General features: G+C 34.1%; 1 protein-coding gene across 1 annotated transcript in view; it reads right to left on the bottom strand.

Annotated features, from left to right (window-relative positions):
• LOC137235651 (TSET complex member tstC-like) overlaps positions 1 to 20,101 on the bottom strand; it is a 129,215-nt gene that overhangs the window by 40,301 nt on the left and 68,813 nt on the right. The window lies entirely within an intron of this gene.

Here is a 20,101-nt window from a genome sequence, read left to right as displayed (position 1 = left end):
CATTTTAAATAGCGATCTGAGATGAGTGCTCAGGAATCTACATACCACATTTCATCAAGATACCTCAAAATTTACTCAAGTTATCGTGTTAACGGACGGACGGGCTGGCGGACATGGCTCAATCAAATTTTTTTTCGATCCTGATGATTTTGATATATGGAAGTCTATATCTATCTCGATTCCTTTATACCTGTACAACCAACCGTTATGCAATCAAACTTAATATACTCTGTGAGCTCTGCTCAACTGAGTATAATAATAATTATATAATTAAAACAAGAAAATTAGGCAGATTACTCTTAAATCTTTTTGATAACCCTTAAGTAAATAAGATCAATCATTCAATCAAAATCCAGTAATTTAAATCAAATTTGTTCTCCCTGAACAAGATGTGAAAGCGCCGAAACGCATAGAAGTAAAAATTATAGACAGGAGGTGAATATCTCTCGATTCATCGGAGAAACTATGTTTAAAGACGGTAACAGATCATTTGACAACTGCTTTCGCCTTCCTGTTAGAAGAAACGTAAATGCCGAACGAAGATGATAGAGAATACCATTGCTAGACGAAATCGTTTGGAGCAAATCGTTCGTCTGAGCTATGCTTCACAATACAGAATGAACCCTTTAATTTGGCTGCTCATTTCTCTCCAATGCAAGCAAAAACTAAGTAATACTCTGGCCTAACAAGAAAAAAAGACATTTATTATTTTGTTCGCTGGGTTATCATACACCCACACATACATAAACATATGTTTATATGTAGATACATAACTTCGGACGTATGTGCTTTATTTTTATGCACGTTTGCAACTGTTGTCAGTTTGAACTATTACAAAAAATAAATATACAGCAGTGATACTCCACTCTAATTCTGCTTGTACTACTATAATGCGAATGTTTGTAGTGATTTATGTAATAAAAAAGTTTTCATACTGATGTAGACAACATTGCTTTTGTTGATGAAGTACTTAGTTAGTTATGGAGGTTTCAATATATTTGTTTTTAACAATGTGATATCGCTCTACAATATGAGTATGTACTATGTAGATTCTTAAAAATGTTATGTTGCTTTTGATATTGCATGCGTCTCTAACAAAAGTACTCAGTTTAATTACAAAAGTAATGTTCTACGATTGAGTTCAGTTCAGAGAATGCATGACCTAGCAAAGAATAAAAAATAGAAGTAATGAGCTTTAACCAGAACTGCATATGTAATGTGTCTTTGGCGTTAGGCGTGTGTCCTTGCTAGAGCCTTGAAGTGAAAATTTTTAAGTTAAATGACAGCTTTCAGCCTTACGATTTCGGCGATAAAATTTAATTTTGCTTAATGAAAAGTGTGCTTTTTTATTCTGTCTTTCACGGTGCAGATCTTCATCGAAGTGTATATATGTAACTTTTACAGCCCATCTTAATTGTTTTTGAAAATGTTTTGAAAGAGCTTTAAAATAAATAATAAAATATTTTTAAATATACGTAGCTTAACAAGTACTTAAATTCGAAAATTCTCTTAAAAGCTACTTTTTCGAAAATGTTTTGAAAAAGTTTGAAATGAAGAACAAAATATTTAAATTCGAAAAATTTCCCAATGTACTCAAAAGATAGTTTTCGAAAACAATTTCACAGCCACTTACTTATTTTTATGTATTATTATTATACTCAGTTGAGCAGAGCTCACAGAGTATATTAAGTTTGATTGCATAACGGTTGGTTGTACAGGTATAAAGGAATCGAGATAGATATAGACTTCCATATATCAAAATCATCAGGATTGAAAAAAAATTTGATTGAGCCATGTCCGTACGTCCGTCCGTCCGTTAACACGATAACTTGAGTAAATTTTTAGGTCTCTTGACGAAATTTGGTATGTGGGTTCACGGGCACGCATCTCAGATCGCTATTTAAAATGAACGATATCGGACTATAACCACGCCCACTTTTTCGATATCGAAAATTTCGAAAAACCGAAAAAGTGCAATAATTCATTACCAAAGACAGATTAAGCGATGAAATTTGGTAGGTGAGTTGAACTTATGACGCAGAATATAAATTAGTAAAATTTTGGACAATGGGCGTGGCACCGCCCACTTTTAATAGAAGGTAATTTAAAACTTTTGCAAGCTGACATTTGGCAGTCGTTGAAGATATCATGATGAAATTTGGCAGAAACGTTACCCCTATTACTATATGTACGCTTAATAAAAATTAGCAAAATCGGAGAAGGACCTCGCCCACTTAAAAAAAAAAATTTTAAAGTAAAATTAAATTTAAATAAAAAATTTAATATCTTTACGGTATATAAGTAAATTATGTCAACATTCAACTCCAGTAATGATATGGTGCAACAAAATACAAATATAAAAGAAAATTTCAAAATGGGCGTGGCTCCGCACTTTTTCATTTAATTTGTCTAGGATACTGTTAATGCCATAAGTCGAACAAAACTTTACCAATCCTTTTGAAATTTGATAGGGGCATAGATTTTATGACGCTAACTATTTTATGTGAAAATGGGCAAAATCGGTTGAAGCGACGGCCAGTTTTTATACGCAGTCGTCCGTCTGTCCTTCTGCATGGCTGTTAACGATAACTAGAGCAAAAATCGACATATCTTTACTGAACTTAGTTCACGTACTTATCTGAACGCACTTTATCTTGGTATAAAAAATGAACGAAATCCGACTATGACCACACCCACTTTTTCGATATCGAAAATTACGAAAAATGAAAAGATGCCATAATTCTATACCAAAACGAAAAAAGGGATGAAACATGGTAATTGGATTGGTTTATTGACGCAAAATATAACTTTAGAAAAACTTTGTAAAATGGTTGTGACACCTACCATATTAAGTAAAAGAAAATGAAAAAGTTCTGCAGGGCGAAATAAAAAACCCTTGAAATCTTGGCAGGTATTACATATATAAATAAATTAGCGGTATCCAACAGATGATGTTCTGGGTCACCCTGGTCCACATTTTGGTCGATATCTGGAAGACGCCTTCACATATACAACTACCACCACTCCCTTTTAAAGCTTTCATTTAATTTGATACCAATATCGTACAAACACATTCTAGAGTCACCCCTGGTCCACCTTTATGGCGATATCTCGAAAAGGCGTCCACCTATAGAACAAAGCCCCACGACCTTTTAAAATACCCATTAAAACCTTTCATTTGATACCCATATCGTACAAACATATTTTAGAGTCACACCTGGTCCACCATTATTGCGATACCTCGAAAAGCGTCCACCTATAGAACTAAGGCCCGCTCCCTTTTAAAATACTCATTAACACCTTTCGTTTGATACCCATATTGCACAAACGTATTCTAGAGTCACCCCTGGTTCGCCTTTATGGCGATATCTCGAAAAGGCGACTACCTATACAACTACCACCACTCCCTTTTAAAACCCTCATTAATACCTTTAATTTGATAACCATTACGTACAAACACATTCTAGAGTCACCCCTGGTCCACCTTTATGGCGATATTTCGAAACGGCGTCCAGCTATAGAACTAAGGCCCACTCCCTTCTAAAATACTCATTAACACCTTTCGTTTGATACCCATATTGTACAAACGCATTCTAGAGTCACCCCTGGCCCACCTTTATGGTGATATCTCGAAAAGGGACCACCTATACAACTACCACCACTCCCTTTTAAAACCCTCACTAATACCTTTAACTTGATACCCATATCGTACAAACAAATTCTAGGGTCACTCCTGGTCCACCTTTATGGCGATATCTCGAAACGGCGTCCACCTATGGAACTAAGGATCACTCCCTTTTAAAATACTCATTAGCACCTTTTTTTTGATACCCATATTGTACAAACAAATTCTAGGGTCACCCCTGGTCCACCTTTATGGAGATATCTCGAAACGGCGTCCACCTATGGAACTAAGGATCACTCCCTTTTAAAATACTCATTAGCACCTTTTTTTGATACCCATATTGTACAAACAAATTCTAGGGTCACCCCTGGTCCACCTTTATGGATATATCTCCAAACGGCGTCCACCTATGGAACTAAGGATTACTCCCTTTTAAAATACTCATTAACGTCTTTCATTTGATACACATGTCATACAAACACATTCCAGGGTTTTTAATTTGAAATGTTGAATTCGAAAAAATTTCGAAGATAAAAAAATTTAGCTTTCGAAAACATTTTCAAAGATATTTATATGAAACTACAATACAATTGATGAAAAATGATAAAAGAAACGAAATCGTTTAAAAAAAATTATTTGTTAAAAAAATTATATCAATTTAATAAAATTTTAATCCTTTTTTTCTTTAATTGAATAAAAAACCACGGTCAATGGTATCTAATTTACGATACATGAAAGGCTACAAATAAAAAAAACTTCTGATAAATTTTGGTTTGGCAGAAACTGCCGCCTGAAATACCGAGTTATATCTTAAGGAAAGAAAAACCTTGTTTCTTTGAGAAAACAAATGTTTTATTTAAATACAAAAAAACCAAGCTTAAAATTATTCTAATAATTTGGGAAAAATTTAAACAACGTGAAATCAGGACGGACAAGGCGACATCAGTATCGATTATACCTTGTAAATCCCTTCAAGGCCTTTTCTCCCGGGTGTGGAGTGTGAACCCGCACACCTACGAACTAAACTATTTAATTGACGGAATTTGTCAGAAAGGTAAATTAACCATTAAATATTTAAGCATTTAATTTCTGTTTTGTTAATTTAAATTGATTTTAATTATATATTGAAAAAATAAAATATTAATTTAAAAAAAAAATTCTTATTATGTGAAAAAAAATTTACAAACTTTCTTAAAGAAAAAATGGTTTACTTAAGAAAAAATTGTTAGCTTAAAAAAAAAATATTTAATAAAAAAATTAAATAAAAATCATTTCTGAAAAACTTGTCACCTTTAAAACAGTTTTTTATTTAAAAATAAGATAAATAAATACAAGGCGCAATAACCTCCGAAGAGATTTAAGGCCGAGCTTCTCTTCCAATTTGCGGATTGTTCCTCTTAATTTTTCCTACCAATTGGCGAGACATGTTTAACGCCGACTCCGAACGGCATCTGCAAGCAGATGAGTTTTCACTGAAGATCTTTCGATGACAGAAATACACTCGGAGTGTTTGCCAAATCACTGCTGAGGGGCTTAGAAAAAGTTTCTTCTAATTGAAAAAACTCGTACTTGTTCTGAATTTTTTGTGTTATTTCTTCAAAATAAAATTCTAAATCTAAATAAATCAATATTCTATAGAAAATAAATATTTATTAAAATACGCTCAAATAAAGATTAGTATATTGAAAAAAAAAAAATAGTTTGTTAAAAATAATCAAATTTTTTAAAAAAGATTTAAAATTTTTTTTTAATTAACAGAGCTATTGGATTGCGTTTTATGTAATAAAATAAAAAAACAAAAAATAAATTGAAAATTACGGTAATATTGCTTTCTAACATGTTTATATAAATTTGCTCAATAATTTTTCTTAAAAAATTAGAAAAATGTGTGTTTTAGAACGAAAAATTATGCCTGAAAAAATTATTACTTTTAAAACATTTTTTTTTTTCATTTAAGGACTTTATTTATTTTTTTTAATAAAAATTTACTTGAATAAAAAAAAAATCAATATTCCTTGGAAAGAGTATTTAAAAAATGCCCAATTAAATTATTTAAAAAAATGAGCTATTGGATTGCGTTTTATTTCATTCTATTATATAAAAAAGTTTGTTTCTTCCGGGAATATTTTATTTCAGTGGTATGATCTTTCTGTAGTATGTACTGCTTTTTTGTTTTAATTTATAGAAAGAAGATAAATTTAACCGAAGCTGAGTTGGCGAAGAGAAAACATATTCAACGTCGCAATGCTAAGAAAAGGTTCGTTGAGAAAAACAAAGTGAAAATATTACATTTCGATGTGAAATTCTATAAGAAAAACAAATCAAAAATTTTGAAAAACCGTGCAGAAAAATATGAGGAGATGGAAGCTGAGAAGCGTAAATCAGCATGAGAAAATTACCGTATGGCAAGAGCAAAGAAAAGCAAATTGATGTTAGGGTTATATGATGCGGAGTCAAAGATTGAGTATTTGGATATGGGAGATTTAGAAACAGAATGCGAACATTCATGTTGTCACCAGGGTAAAATTGTACTACCAAATAACGACGAGTACCCCGAAATACTCAAGAAATTGGTGTACGAAAGCAATGAAATAAATAAACAATTCCGAGAAAATATTAGAGTGTACAACAATTTATTCGCCTTTGCTTCCTTCAATGCTTAAAATGTAGACTTGAAAATGGAGTCTATGCAATGAGTATATTAGGCGAAGCTTACTTAAAAGCAACTACATCGCTGGAACGCAATGGTAAATAACCTCAATTTGGGCAAATTTGCATATATGACAATGGCGAAGCTATGTTTAAAAGAGCCAAAAGAGTAAACAGAGATGATGTTCTTCAAATACTTCAACCAATTCTGAATAAAACTCCGTATGCTGAACAATACAGAAATCTTTATGAAATCCAAAAGAATAACATCGATAAAGAATATAACTTGTGCTTTTATACTACACTAACCGATCATCCGCGAGTTTATAACAAACCAATTTGCCAAGAATTGGTCGCTATAATCGATGCGCAAGGCGGTGGAATAAATTGAAAAATAGATGTTCGTGTTTGTCCTAAAGGCCAATACGATTTTTGTCGTTCAATTCACCGCACACAGACCCTATGCCATTTCCTCTATAATTTCCTACTGGTGAAACTGGCTGGAGTTTAAATCTCAAGCAGAAAGATTCGAATAAACGTATAAGTTTTACAACATTTAACTGAAATAAAAAAAAACTGTTAATAAAAAACATTTTAAATAATGTAGGGGCCCCACTGGAGATAGCGAAGCTATCGGAAGATGGGGTGGGGTTTGGCGAGCGTAGCGAGCAGGGGGCAAAGCCCCCTAGTAATAAAATAGAAAAATAATATAAAAAATTACGGTAATATTGTTTTTTAATGTGTTCATATAAATTTACTCACTAATTTTTCTAAAAGCTTAGAAAAATATTTGTATTTTAAGAACGAAAAATGTTGCCTAATAAAATTGTTAGTTTTAAAAACAGATTTTTATTTAAGGACTGTATTTAATTCTTTAAAATAAAAATTTACTTGAAAAAAAAAAAAATAATAAAAATTCCTTAGAAAAAGAAATATTTATTGAAAAAAAAGACAAAATAAGATAATTTTTTTTTAATTAACGAAACTATTGTTTCGCGTTTTATTGTGTAAAATTTGTTCAAATTTTTTTCAAGGGAATAGAAAAATAAACAAATTTTTAATTTTTTTCTCGATTTTTGACAAATTTTGAGAAAGCCGATATATTAATTTGCCAGTTGGTAATTTTGTGTGCAAATTCGCCACTGTGCACCGCTTCAGAACCCATAAAACTGCTTATGAAGTTATTTCTAAAAGCATTATTTCTTTTCTTGTTTAGTTCCATAATTTGGTGACATTTATGCCGATGCTGTGAGAAACTTTAATGTTTATTAGAAATCTTAATAACTGCTGTCAAGGTAACAGCCATCACTTAAATATACGACAAAAGAAAAAAATTTCAGAAGCATTTAAATTTAAAAAATCACTTAAACCGCTTGACCCGTTAAAGTTCTATGACACTTTGAAAACAAAGAAATATGTAAAAAATATAAGTAATGGGATTTGTAATAATTTTTCATGGCACTAATTGACACTAATACCCCCAAACATAAGCTTTGGCATACTCACGGCACACGTCAGATACCACTCATACTTATATGTAATTGTCGCACGAGGGCATATGTCATTTATATAACGGTACTCCTTAAGTATAAAATATGTGGTGTTGATAATGAGGAATTATGTGAAGCCGCTGATTATTACTATGCTAACATTAATGCAGACTTAGCAAAAGTCACAGAGGAAAAAGTACTCCTGGTTAGTCATAAAAAAAATGAGTCAACTAACTGAGCTTTGCTCTAAATGCCACTCATACGTACATCCGCACCGCGGTATTCCTCTCATGAGCTTTTAAGTGCTTATGCATGTGTATGTTTCACTTCCTGTTGATGCACACACAAAGATATTTTTTACAGCTGCTTTGTACAAGTGCTTTGTGTTTGCATAGGAAGAGTCTTTCCACAAATACTTTGTGTGTATGCATGTTTGTATATGATAACGAAATTTTTTTGATTTTTTCTCAAAAACTTTTTCAAGATAATGTGATTTTTATGACTGTGTGAAAGCTGTAGCTAAGGTGAAAATAATTTGATTTGTTTGCTTGCTCATAGGGTGTACAAATATCGCCTGTTTCAGTTTGCTTAAGAGGGGATCCAATCTAAAAACAAATCAAGCTTTTATTTGAAGTTGGTCGATAGAAATCAGAGTTAAAATTTCAAAAATTGTAAATTTTTTTTGTGATTTTTGTACACTTTTGCTTACTCTTAACTGACAGTCGATCATTAGTTAGTATGGTGAAAATGAGAGTTTCGATAACTTATAAATAAGTTACTAACGAAAGATGATGAAAATGGCTCTAAACATTCAGCCATTCCTGTACGAATGACGCGCTTTTTATATGCAGAAGTGAAAAATCAGTAGTTAAGCTCATTTCACTCACCCGCATACCAAAAACACTTTAACTGAAAAATTGTGTATTATATATTTATATTATTTTATGTACATATATCTACCTGATAAATATACGTGGATATATTAAATATGTGCATTAGAGCGTATCGAAGAAAACAACTCATACAACTAATTTAAGAGCATCGAAAAAAACTTGACTTATCTTTATTATCGTGTAGTATTTTGACTCTAGGATCACAACGAAATTTTCATAAATTAAAAGAGCCATTCCAAAAGATCTTGGTTTAATATTTTATGAGCGGAGTATTACCGTATGTCGACTGCCGCTTCTCAAGGAGTGTATTTGATATTTTTCTTTTAAAAACATATTTTGGGATGTGCGATTTTCAAAGATTTACTCTCAGATAAGAAATTTTCTTGCTAGCATCAGCACGGTTGTCTACTGCTCTGCCGATGATGTTTTTGTTATTGTTGTAGCGATAAGGACACTGCCTGAAGGCCTTGGGGAGTGTTATCGATGTTGATGATACTTTGCCGGATGCAGATCCGGTACGTTCCGGCCCGACCATCTTGGGAACTATTTTTTATGACCACATGCGACCTTATAGGCCATACCGCCCTCCCACCCCCTAGATCCTTGAGGAGTTCGGGGTCGCCAGAGCCTCGGCTCTTAATGAAACAGGATTCGCACGGATTGGTGCAATTGAGTTGGAGAAGCTATATTTTGCGCTGGCAACCCCTTGCCAATGACCAATACTTTTATCGAGTTTTTTTCCTCCTTAGTGTAGATTCTGCCTATGGTTAATGCTTGAAAAACTACTCTGATAGCGTGTAAGGATAGCTGCAACCACTTTATACTTCTGTAAGATATCAATTGGAGTAGGACTTTAAGCGGAAGTAGCACACTAGATTTATAGATATTATATGCCCAGTCTAACTGCATGATGTTCTAGTTTGCCTGCCTTTAAAAAATCTACGAACCTGAAAATTTGGCAAAAAGTCCAAATAGGCTCGGGGTTCTGCCATAGCGGCACTCTTGTCTACATGATGAAGGAACTTAATAAATTACTGCACCTATTACTAATTGAGTCGTTATTACAGCTTTGTGAATTAGAGAAACTGACGTTTGAGAAATTAATGAAGTAGGTGTGATACGGTTTTGATCACCATGGCCCTGGATTCAAAAGCTATACTCACTGATTTTTGCATGTCTAGACACATTAACGTTAGGAACTACACAGGGGGATTGCTATCACGACAAGAAAAGGCAATAACATACACATAACCAACATACTATTAGCAATGATATCAACATATTCACTATCCGCTCTAAGTTAAATTGGAAGGTAGAAGGCAACATCTCTTCACAGACCTGCCAGTACAGATATCTTTCTGCGTTCCCGAATATTCCAATATATACCAAACAAACAACTTCTAGTGCCTGTGTTTTAAGCTGACCAATGTTTTTTCATAGTTATTCTCAGACCGTCGGCCCACACTAAAGCCTCCGACTGAAGTATCGGCAACTCAAAGTCGACTGATAAATGCCGCAGATATCTCAAAGAGATGATCCAATAAATAAGCCTCTATGCCTTAAAAGCTGTTATATTGAGCACAGCTGTAGATCTAATGATCCGGAGAGAAGGAGGCGACCGCTTACATTTTGCAAGATCTGTTTAAGCAAAAATACTATATAGAGCACTACCAAGCCATGAAGGCCTTTCAATGATATGGCACAAAAAACACTTTTCACTAATAATAATATGTTGGTTGGCTTCCTGATAAAAGTTTTCTTTGAAAACTGATAGATAAAACCTAACGCTGCAGGGATGTGCATCGGATCCTACCATTACTGTCGCAAATGCAGATGTTTTCAGGAGAACGAAAGCGTATATCACTTACTATGCCATTGCCGCAACTATGTTGAAGGCGGATTCAATTATTTAACGGAAGCTCGAAATAAAAGCGATAGGTAAGTTCATTGCTCCACAAAGCGATTCGAACTATGGCAGCTAATAATTCAAAGGTAGGAGACCGTTAAGCGCACAGTAATTAATCCATCCTTGGCTTAAGTGAATGGTGCTTGAATAGAATTATCCTTATGAGGACGTAATATTGGGTTCTCATAATGAGGGAACCCACTAAAAACTGATAAGGTATGAAGAAAATAGGAAAAAGGCAAATGTATTTGTGGGCAGAAGGAGTATTTTTTGAAGTTGCCTGTAAAACATTTTTTAAAGTAAAGATAAGTATGAAGTTAAATTTATTTCGATACGTTATAAAGTGCATACATACATACACACCAACATAAATGCACGTGCAATACATATGTATATGTAAGTAAGTGCATGGAAAAAATAAGGCCATAAAGGTAGCAGCGTAAAACTTTTTGAGGTTTTTGCTTTTAATTAGATTTAGCTGCTGTTACGCATCAGCACAAATTTAGCAACATATAAACATACATACATACATACATACATTCATATAAATATTCTTTCTAACTCTTGCTCTGTCATAAAGGCAGTTAGGTCGGCAACAGCATATTTCCACATCGCTCATATCTCTCGTTTATACATTCATACCTATATCCATACGTATCTACATTGGCATCCATAAATATTTGTACGTACGTGTATGCATCTTCAAGTTCCTCATTAAATGCCAACGCGCTTTCAATGCCTTTGTGCGTACCAATCTTAAGTATAATAAATTATACTTTACTATTCATTTAAGTTTAGTGAGCAGATACAAGTGTGTTTGTTTGTTTGTTACTGTCTCTGTTTTATGTTCTGTGCAGCATCATACTCATTTAACCTTTCAACTCGTAGCGTCGTCGTCGTCGTCCTCGACCACACACAATTTTACCTTTTGAGCATTTCGTACCTCTAAACCGAAGTACAAACATGTATTCATACATTTGCAAGATGTATGTTGTTGTTGCCTTAGCTACTGCTTTTTGATAATTGTAAGTACCTTTGAGCTGATTAAAGTACGTTTATAATTTATTTTTGTTGGTACTTCCTTTTATGTGTTTTCTTATATTTCTTTTTTGTGGTTTTTTTTTTTCTGTGATGGTACGCGATATTTTTTGACATTTCTTTACATTGAAGGGAAACTCATTTGCGCTTTGTGTTAAGAGTTGAACATTTACACCAAATTTTTTAATGGCGATATGGCATTGGACCGAAAATTACAATTGTTCAGCTGTTTTTGATTTTTTTTTGTATTATCTTACTAAGCATCTTATTCACATTCATATTCATTAAATTTACAAGCATAGTAAAGAGTCATTTTAGAGTCTTATTTTGATCTCACCAGTGTTCTGTTTATCATTTTCTTTGAGTCGTATTTATAATCAATTTTGGTAGCTCAATATTTTTAATAAATTGCTTTCAAAACAAACGGATGAGTAATTTTTATGTCATCTGTTCAATATCGTAAATGATCAGCTTTTAGTTCTCTTCAAGTCGTACTCATAGTGAATTTGTGATTGCTTAACATTTTGTTAATAAATCACTTTTAAAGCATGCGAGTGAACCCTTCTCGAGTCCTCTTTCAATTGTGGTAATAATAAGTTTATTAGGTTTTTCGAGTCGTATTTAATATCAATTTGTGATCGCCGGAAATTTTTGTATTTCTTATTTTTTGTAATATATAACGTTGAAACTATATGAGAGTGTCAGATTCGAGTCAGATTTCAATTTCGGAAGTAAGTAGTTTATAGTTTTTCCGAGTCCTATTTATAACCAGTTTGTAAGCGTTATACGTTTTGTTATCGAATTTTCAATAAGCCCCTTACATGCATACGAGGGAGTCATATTCTGATCCTATTTTAATTTTTTAAGTCGTATTTATAATCATTTTTGTGATCGCTATATATTTTGTAATTTTATCTTTAATAAATTACTTGCCAAAGGCAAGCTTAAGAGTGAGTCATTTTAGAGTCATCTTTCAATCGCGTAATTGATAAATTTTATGCTTCCTTGGGATAGCAGACGATCTCGTAAGTAGATGAGGTCACATTTAGAGTATGCAAGGTAAACGTTTTTCAGATTAACTATGGTCCATTAATTGATGCTAGCGGAATGTACCGCAGAGAGTTTAATAAGAACATACTACAGCAAATTAAAGCTCACTGGCGTTCCTGACTTGTCATGCCAATGGATGCGAAGTACTTCTATTGATACGCTTGCTTAGCTGCAGAGCAAGGCTGAAATGTCTACTGAGTTGATATCACTTGGTGATAGTAATTGGCGACAGTTATCGTTATGTTGGCATGCATAGCTTGTCATGGTACGGTCATAGTCATTTTTTTACAATATATGTATGTATATATTTGATAATATGACATGATATGATAATTTGCGATACTTTGAAAACATAGATCGGATATGATATTATGTGAAATGAAATGACATTTATCACACATTCGTTAGTGTTTGCTTAAGAGTTTAGAAGAAATTACATGTATTATAATTATTTGATATGATGTGATATGCCACGATGTGATATAATATTTAATTACATGGCATCATAAATTGCGATATGACAAAAACACAGATCGGATATGATATGATGTGAATTGAAATTAAAGTAATTACAAATTCATAAGAAATGACATATACTCTAATCATGTGATATGCCCCATGTGATATCATATTAAATTACATGATATCATAGTTTGCGATATAATGGGAACCTATACCGGATATGATATTATGTGACATGAATTACAATTAGTTACACAATAATTTGTCTTGATCAGTCGTCTAGACTCTAGATTATTAAAAAGGATATATTTTAATTATACGATATGATGTGATATACACCCATGTGATATGATGTTATTTTAATGATATAATATTTTGTTGTAAGACGCAAAATTATAAACACATCGTAGGTGAGAATATTTCAAAAACAATCCTCTCTTGTTTCATCACCATTTTTACTTTTTATTTGCGTATTCGATCCAAAGTAGAGCTCCCGTTATCGCTACAACAACAACAAGAGTTACTCTACATTTAATTTTTAGGTGGATATTCATTTAGCTGTTTATATCGGTTGCCAAATAGGCGAAGTTGCTCGCAGCTTCGAAATTATATCCCCCAAAGTGTGACATTTTGTGAATATCTGGTTGATAACGAGATTTTAAGGCCGCACTTATGAGGTCCAATTTGTTCGTTGAATATGAACTTACATATTTTATTCGAGCAATACGCGATGTAGGCCCTTATATGCGACAAACTGGGGCATGTTGCTCGAATTGCTTAATTACTTTTTAAATGGCAACCATGATGCTTCAAAACAATTATAAAAACACTTGGCAATCGTATAAAATATTGCTGTTTGCCATAATTTGATATTATCAAATATTGAGGAATATCTGTATCTATCATCTTTGATATCTGCCACAATCAAAGTTCGCCTAAAATGAGAGCAACATAAAACATAAAAAAAATTCACCATAAATTAAGATGGCAGCAAAGTTTCGTTATTCATTATTATTAATGTTTTTAATAGGAATTTTTTGTATTGCCCGCAAGGCAGACAATGACACACAGTCACGCCAATCACTGCTATACTAATGGCATATAAATTGGCTATGATTTTGAAATGGTTTTGGGTTTTTGGTGTGAACAAACATATAACACCAAGCATAACAAAAATAAAGGAAGGAAGGAAGTTGAAAAAGCGTAAATTAATGTTTAAACAATGCGTAAAAGGACATTTATATGCAAGTAGATGGGTATAATGTTGCGCGAATGGCAAAATGAAAAGGATAATGGGAAAAGTTTGATCAAATATTTATTTATGCATCTGTGAAAATAACCGAATTATAATTATTGTTATGTTGCGTTTTAAATTTATTTGTTGGTCTACTCGAAAAGAATTTATGTGGCTTAGTGCGAGTGTATATACATATGTATGTGTGATTGTATGTTGCATGCCACAAACCTTTAGCCGCAAAATTCATTTATCAACATTAAATGCACGAAATAGCGCGATGCAACAGCGATTGCAAATTTTGTGTTGTGTTTTTGTGAAAAAATTCAATTTAATATTTTTCTCTCTTTTTTTATTTTGTTTCCAGCAAGTTGCTGATAAATTTGAGTTTCGTGGAAAAATATAAATTTATGGGTTTATCATTTGTTTGTGTTAAATGTGGAAAAAAATTCGGTAAACCACATACAATATCCGAAAAACTACTTGCATAAAGCAAAAACAATAAAAGCATGCAAAATATATACTTCAATAACAAAAGAAAAAACACTGATAAGGGTTACTGAAGTGGCATAAATAAAGAGATGACAAAACCGGAAATCACCCTTGATGGTGACACATTTGCTTACAGTTCTACAGTGGTGGTCGCGCAAAGGTGCATAAAACTAAGTTTTTTTTTTTTTCGTTTTGATGTAATGCGATGGAATATTTGAATTATATTCTAAATTGTTTTTAAATAAGTGGCAACTTTGTAAAGACTTTAACAGTAACAACAGCTAGGTAAAAGATTTCAGAATGTAATACACTATCAAATATATAGAATAAAGAAAAGGGCAACTCTACGTGGCAGTTCTCTCTACAAATATCTTTGTTAAAATACGACGATTTTATATTGATTTAAATTTTTTGAGTTAGGCTCTTTTGACCATTAACTGTGAAGTGCAAATAAAATAATTTATTCCACTTTTCCAACCCAACGAAACGCTTCGTTTTAATTGTAATTTTGAAAAAATTTAAATATTGACAGCTTTCAAAAGATTCTTAGCCACAAAATCTTAGAATGAGACTATACCACCTTTGCAACAAATTGCCTCTACAAGTGTTGAGCCATTCTCGGGATAGGGGTGAATATTTAAATAAATAAATATAGTATAATTAGGTGTTAACCCTAGCAGGCGCTCCGATTGGAAATTTTTGTTGTAATAGTGCATAATATACTTTTTATTTTAAAAAGATATTAGTATTTTGCACCGTCATCAGGAAGTCGAGTATGTTCGACAAATTACAAAATGGTTATAATTAAAATCATAAATTTCCAATGAAAGAAAAGGCAAAAAAAAAAACAAAAAAATTATAAATAAAATTGTTTCCCTTCAACAAAAGCCGATCGCAGAGCTCGCTTATACACCGAAAGATAATCAAAACTTTGGTTCAATTTCCCAATTAAAGCCTGACTTTGTTTCGAATGGTTCCAACTTTTTCTTTTGAGTCTCAAGTAGCTGATGATGTCAAACAAAAAGCTGCTTTGAAGTAAACAAACAGATTGTGCGCGTCGATTCTTGTATCGTAGACTTATCTAGGCCGTTGGTACATTTACCAGTCCTATGCTAGATAGAACCGATATTGATCAGGGCGCTTCCGCAGTAGTAAGAACATTTTTACGGGATCGCTGTTTATATGGATTGGGCATGGCAGGGTCTGACTATATCGCACATCTTGCTCAATAGAGAGCTAAGTCAATAATCTGAAATTTAGTACCTATGCATACTATCGGATTCCCCAATTTAAAACTTTCCACAATGTTTACTTGATTTATATTTAGTTCCACTAATCACCAATAGAGGTATTCATTAAAACCAAAATTACATTGGGGTATGTGGGGAAGCCAATAAGTTTTGTTCCGTTCTTGAGCATCGTGATTTTTTGAGATGATAGTTGTTTTGCCACCGTGGTGTGATGGTAGCGTGCCCCGCCTACCACACCGTATGCCCTGGGTTCGCACCCCGGTCAAAGCAATATCAAAAATTTTAGAAATAAGGTTTTTAAATTAGAAGAAAATTTTTCTAAGCGGGGTCGCCCCTCGGCAGTGTTTGGCAAGCGCTCCGGGTGTATTTCTGCCATGAAAAACTCTCAGTGAAAACTCATCTGCCTTGCAGATGCCGTTCGGAGTCGGCATAAAACATGTAGGTCCCGTCCGGTCAATTTGTAGGGGAAATCAAGAGGAGCACGACGCAAATTGGAAGAGAAGCTCGGCCTTAGATCTCTTCGGAGGTTATAGCACCTTACATAATTTTTTTTTTTTTTTTTTGTTGTTTTGCTCTACGTGTGCGATATTTTGCAAAGGAGTTGACTCACGCTCTTTACCAGCTCTGTATGCACGTGATTTCCTCCGCTGGACATCCATCGACTCCCTATGTCCTTTTCTTCCTCCGGGTTTTCTGATATCCCTAGCAGGCAGCATGTAAAACTCCTGGTATTTATGACGGTCGGCGTTGCGTTTTTTTTCAAAGTAGGAGTATATTTTTAACCTCAAGCGGCAAGGCCATGCATTCTTCGTCCATCTCTTTTGTGGCGCAACATTCCTCCTCGCACCACTTAATTTTTCGATATCCATTGTACTCTTTAATAACCACAGAGGCAGCACTTAGTGTGTGTTCTTACTACATTGTTACATCGACAGGTAAAAGATTGCTATCCGAGAGCAAGTGTTAGAGACGAATGACGTAACATGCTGTCTGTATTGTGAGCAGCTTCCCAGCGTAAAACGTTCCTAGTGACATTGGTATAACAATGCCGTCGATCATGAGGTGAGTTTTTAGATTTCGTGTTCTATGTGCCGAAGACGGCGAAGTAGCTAGGTGTCTCAGTTTGTACTGAAACCTGATACCACAGCAACTGCAGGACCAAAATGCCTTTCATTGCCCACTTTGGAGTTGCTGTCGGTAAGCATGACTTCAATTACAGGGCGCCGATAGTCAACGTATGTTTTCGCTAGTTTCTCATAAAAGGCAACCTTATCCACGTCGAACCCAATCAACCACTGGTGTAGAAAAAAAATATTCTACACCAATTTCTTCGACCACGACAGTATTTAAATAAACTAAATTGTTTAGTATAATTTTTTTCTATCACTCAGCTGGCGCAGTGTGTAGATCACTGAGGCATATAACCGTAACGGTATTGCTTTGCCAACGAAATATGTCATTTCACGCATGCAACAAAACTCGTTTGTTGCATTAATAAACCATTTTTAATTTTTGTCACCAGCGGTTTTTTGAGGTTATCCTGTTATTGTTGCTGATTGCGTTTGTGCCAAAATGTGGTTATATGTATTTGAAAATTTAAGCCGTATTTAATTTTTTTGTTGCCGAGTGTGCTGTATGAAAAATGATAAAGCTTACTTACATTATTCTTTCGGTTCATGGCATTAAAATTCAATTTCAAACGCTGTTAGAATGCTTGGTGTGGGCAATAATTTACGAGAAAAGGGGTACCAAATAAATGGGTCGCTTAAGGGTTGTGGGGGCGCATTTAGTTGGCTGAGCTGTGAGCTAGATTTAGTGTGCCAGCTGCAGTGAAACACACACGCACGCACACAACCTCACTATACTTTTACGAATGTTCAGTATCCCCTAATGCCTTTAATGTAGCGAGTGCTCACACAACCCGCATGATGATGATGGTTGTGGTTGCTGATGATGTTGTTGACACGAAACCAAACGATAGCTATTACATACAATCCAAATAGCAAGAGCAACAATAGCCAGCATGCGGATATAACTAGTAACACCTACTTTTTTTTGGTGTAACCCGAAAATTACCATAAAATAATGTGAAATATTAAAATAACAAATTTATTAGATGCCCTTATGCACTACCACATACATATCTACTGCATTTATTGCTACGAGCGGTGGTGCATAGTAGAGCAAACGTGCTAAAGTTTCCAACACATTTTTTAATGTTATTGACAGATTATGAGTGAATGTATAAACAAAAATTCAAACAAGGGATGAAAGGAATGGATGGGGGGGGGGAGGGGAAGGCGTTATTTAAGGGTTGTGAAGCACAGTATAAAGCGTCAAAGCGTCGCAGTTTCCCCTGCCCAATTGTCTACCTCGTCTACCAGAGGCGAATCCTGTTACAATTTGGAATGTATATAATCTACACATATTTAGCAGGAGAGGCTCTGGCGACCACAAGTTTCTCATATAACAAGGGGATGGGAGCGGTATGGCCTAACAGGTTCAACGTGGTCATATTACATCGCTCCCGTAATAGTCTGGCTAGTACCATTGTTGTGATTTTTACCGAAACGTACCATTTCATACGTCAAAGGACCATCAACATCGATAATCACTGATCAAACCTTGCGAGTCTATATCGCTTCAAAAAGAAAGAGACGGGGCAGGGGTGTGGGGGGAGTGGGCCTTAATAAAGGAGCAGAATACAAGTCAACTTTATTTAATTTTGCACAGTTAAAAGAAATTTTATCCAACTATTGGTAAATATTTAGTCTACAAATTGACACCCAAGTTTATTCCCCAATTAAATTTGTAACCTTTGAGACATTTTTAGTTCTCAAGTTGATGACTAACATCATCTTCAACTTGTTCTTTAAAACTTGAGAAAGTCTTGGCTCTCAAGTTGGTATCCAATATCATTCTTCAATTGGTCTGCAAATTTGATTTCCAAGTTAATACCAACATGAATTTTAATTGAACTTCTAATTTTTCATCCCCTTTCTCTGTATGTCGTTATAAATTCCCTAGACTAATGGACTCCGATTTTCTTTGACTAACCAGAAACAATATTTTAGCTGCTGCCCTGAGGGCAAAAATTAGTGCTGCAGTCGGTACTCGTACCTTTCTTAAAGCGGATTAAAACATGCTAGCCAAATTCGGTGGACGTATAGATTTGGCTTAGAGTACCAGAAGGACTCGCGGTCTCACTCAATTGTAGATCAGTCCTTGAAAATTTGATGGCAAACCTCTGATTGAGCATCTTTTCTTTCCAGTGTAGATTTTGTAGCTTCCTAGAGAAAAATGTGCTCCTTACTCATAATATATATTTCTGAATCCCAATTATACCTTGGGCTGTCCTTTCACAATCAGACCCTTGAAAACTTTTATCTATAAATTCTCTATATATTCTTGAAGAAAAATGTCTTTATAATTTTCAAAAATTCTTTTTAACAACACATTTTTCTGACAGTCAAGCCCACCGTACTTAGGCATCATCCAATCCACATCTGCCGGGCAAATGGGGTTAAATAAAATACGTTTCATGTTCATGTTCTTGATGATTATGGCAAATGATTTCAAGTGCGGTTTTGCGAATGTGGGTGTGTATAAATCCTCTGCATAATTTCCATCAACTACTCACTTTTTGTTCAACTTACTTTGAATTTTTGTTGTTGGTTTCCTTCGATGATAACTTTACAATAAGTTTATTTACTTTGCGTGTGTATTAGTATTGGTGTGTGTGTGTGTGTCTGCATACATATAAATGCTCGTAAGTTTCAAAAAGAAGAGATTTTGGGTGCAACAAAGTCTTTTGGTCTGTAGGGGTTGCCTATATTGCATTAAGTAACTGGCGCACTTTCACCACCCCTGCACTCCACGTCTTGCCTTCAACGCAACGTAATTCATCAAAGTCGTCTCCTCGCCATTTAGTCGAGTATCGAAATGCACCAGCAACTTTTTCTTAACTACTCAATGTTGAGCGTAGGAGACCAAAAAAAGATCATATCAAATT

The sequence above is a fragment of the Eurosta solidaginis genome, unplaced genomic scaffold (genome assembly GCF_040869045.1).
Source record: "Eurosta solidaginis isolate ZX-2024a unplaced genomic scaffold, ASM4086904v1 ctg00000339.1, whole genome shotgun sequence".
NCBI lineage: Eukaryota > Metazoa > Arthropoda > Insecta > Diptera > Tephritidae > Eurosta > Eurosta solidaginis.
The sequence above is the reverse complement of the archived record's forward strand: the minus strand, read 5'-3'. Positions and strand labels throughout refer to the sequence as shown.